Source organism: Arachis ipaensis, chromosome B07 (genome assembly GCF_000816755.2).
Source record: "Arachis ipaensis cultivar K30076 chromosome B07, Araip1.1, whole genome shotgun sequence".
Taxonomy (NCBI): domain Eukaryota; kingdom Viridiplantae; phylum Streptophyta; class Magnoliopsida; order Fabales; family Fabaceae; genus Arachis; species Arachis ipaensis.
Window position 1 is genome coordinate 69,033,570 of NC_029791.2, and position 3,486 is coordinate 69,037,055.

Here is a 3,486-nt window from a genome sequence, read left to right on the forward strand (position 1 = left end):
TAGGTAATTTTCTTTTTGTTTTCTTTTCAAAAAATTTTCAAAAATATTTCAAAATTTTCTCACCTGTTTTCGAAAAAAAAATATTTATTCAAAATTTTTAAAGAATCAAAAAAATCATAAAATCATAAAAATAAAAATATTTTTCTGTTTCTTGTTTGAGTCTTGAGTCATGTTATAAGTTTAGTGTCAATTGCATGTGCATCTTGCATTTTTTGAAAATTCATGCATTCATAGTGTTCTTTATGATCTTCAAGTTGTTCTTGGTAAGTCTTCTTGTTTGATCTTTGCATTTGCATGTTTTGTGTTTTTTCTTGTTTTTCATATGCATTCTTGAATTCTTAGTGTCTAAGCATTGAAGAATTCTAAGTTTGGTGTCTTGAATGTTTTCTTTGCATTAAAAATTTTTCAAAAATATGTTCTTGGTGTTCATCATGATCTTCATAGTGTTCTTGGTGTTCATCTTGACATTCATAGCATTCTTGCATGCATCACATGTTTTGATCTAAAAATTTCATGCATTGCATCTTTTTAGTGTTTTTCTCTCTCATAAAAAAAAATTTCAAAAATCAAAAAAAATATCTTTCCCTTTTTTTCTCTCAAAATTTCGAAAATTAGATTTGACTTTTTCAAAAATTTTTAAAATCTAGTTGTTTTCATGAGTCAAATCAAATTTTCAATTTAAAAAACTCATCTTTTTCAAAATCTTTTTCAAAAATAAAATCTTTTTCAATTTTCTTAGTTATTTTCGAAAATTCTAAAAAACATTTTTCAAAAATATTTTTCTTATTTTTATATCAAATTTTCGAAAATAACATCACCAATTAATGTTTTGATTCAAAAATTTCAAGTTTGTTACTTACTTGTTAAAGAAAGTTTCAAACTTTAAGTTCTAGAATCATATCTTGTGAATTCTTGTGAATCAAGTCATTAATTGTGATTTTAAAAATCAAATCTTTTTCAAAAACTAATTTCAATCATATCTTTTCAAAAATATCTTCTTATCATATCTTTTTCAAAAACTTGATTTCAAAATATCTTCTTTAACTTCCTAACTCCTTATCTTTTCAAAATTTGTTTCAACTAACTAACTAACTTTTTGTTTGTTTCTTATCTTTTTTCAAAACCACCTAACTAACTCTCTCTCTCTCTAATTTTCAGAAATATCTCCCTCTTTTTCAAAATTTCTTTTTAATTAACTAATTATTTCAACTTTTAAATCTTAATTTTCGAAAAACTACTAACCTTTTTCAAAAATTATTTTCGAAAATCACTAACTCTTTTTCAAAAATTATTTTCGAAAATTCTCCTTCTCTCTCATCTCCTTCTATTTATTTATTCATCTACTAACACTTCATCTCACCCAAATTCGAACCCTCTCTTCCATCTGTGTTCGAATTTCTTTTTCTTCTTTTCTTCTACTCACACTGGGACCTCTATACTGTGGTAAAAAGGATCCCTAATATTATTATTTTTCTGTTCTCTCTTTTTCATATGAGCAGGAGCAAAGACAAGAACATTCTTGTGGAAGCAGATCCAAAACCTGAAAGGACTCTGAAAAGAAAACTAAGAGAAGCTAAAATACAACAATCCAGAGATAACCTTTCAGAAATTTTCGAACAGGAAGAGGAGATGGCAGCCGAAAATAATAATAATGCAAGGAGGATGCTTGGTGACTTTACTGCACCTAATTCCAATTTACATGGAAGAAGCATCTCCATTCCTGCCATTGGAGCAAACAACTTTGAGCTGAAACCTCAATTAGTTTCTCTAATGCAGCAGAACTGCAAGTTTCATGGACTTCCATCTGAAGATCCTTTTCAGTTCTTAACTGAATTCCTGCAGATATGTGATACTGTTAAGACTAATGGAGTAGATCCCGAAATCTACAGGCTCATGCTTTTCCCTTTTTCTGTAAGAGAGAGAGCTACTTATGGACAAGTAGAGGACGTGTTAGTAAAGGTTGAAGGCCTTTACATCCCTGCTGATTTCATAGTCATGGATACTGGAAAGGAAGAGGATAAATCCATCATCCTAGGAAGACCTTTCCTAGCCACATCAAGAGCTGTGATTGATGTTGACAGAGGTGAACTAGTCCTTCAATGGAATGAGGACTCCCTTGTGTTTAAAACTCAAGGATCTCCCTCTGCAACCATGGAGAGGAAGCATGAAAAGCTTCTCTCAAAGCAGAGTCAACCCAAGCCCTCACAGTCAAACTCTATGTTTGGTGTTGGAGAGTCTCAACAATGCTCTGAACATCTGTGAGGCTCCATGAGAGCCCACTGTCAAGCTATTGACATTAAAGAAGCGCTTGTTGGAAGGCAACCCAATGTTTATTTATCTAATTTTGTTTTTGTTTTTCATGTTTTATTAGGTTCATGATCATGTGGAGTCACAAAATAAATATAAAAATTGAAAATGGAATAAAAAATAGCAGAAGAAAAATCACACCCTGGAGGAAGCATCTGCCTGGCATTCAACGCTAGAACAGAGCATGGTTCTGGCGCTGAACGCCCAAAATGGGCAGCATTCTGGCGCTGAACGCCCAGAACAACCATGGTTCTGGCGTTCAACGCCAGAAATGGCAACAAATGGGCGTTGAACGCCCAAAATGGGTACCAACCTGGCGCTGAACGCCCATAGTTGTGTGCAAGGGCATTTTGCATGCCTAAATTGGTGCAGGGATGTAAATGCCTTGACACCTCAGGATCTGTGGACCCCACAGGATCATCTCAGGATCTGTGGACCCCACAAGATCATCTCAGGATCCCCACCTACCTCCACTCACTTCTTCTCATCCCTCACCACTCTCTTTCACACAACCCCATAAACACCCTTCCCCAAAAACCCTTCACCAATCACCTCAATCTCTCTTCCCCATCACCTCTTCACCACTCACATCCATCCACTCTTCCCCATAAACCTACCTCATAAACTCCACCTACCTTCAAAATTCAAAACCAATTTCCCACCCAAACCCACCCTAAATGGCCGAACCTTAACTCCACTCCCTCCCCTATATATAGCCCTCCATTCTTCCTCATTTTCACACAACACAACCCTCCCCTCTCTACTTGGCCGAAACACACTTCACCCCTCTTCTCCATATTTTCTTCTTTTTCTTCCTCTATTCTTTCTTTTATTGCTCGAGGGCGAGCAATATTCTAAGTTTGTGTGGTAAAAGCATAAGCTTTTTGTTTTTCCATTACCATTGATGGCACCTAAGACCAGAGAATCCTTTAGAAAGGGAAAAGGGAAGACAAAAACTTCCACCTCCGAGTCATGGGAGATGGAAAGGTTCATCTCCAAAGCCCATCAAGACCACTTCTATGATGTTGTGGCCAAGAAGAAGGTGATCCCCGAGGTCCCTTTCAAACTCAAAAGAAATGAGTATCCAGAGATCCAACATGAAATTCAAAGAAGAGGTTGGGAAGTTCTAACAAATCCCATCCAACAAGTCGGCATCCTAATGGTTCAAGAGTTCTATGC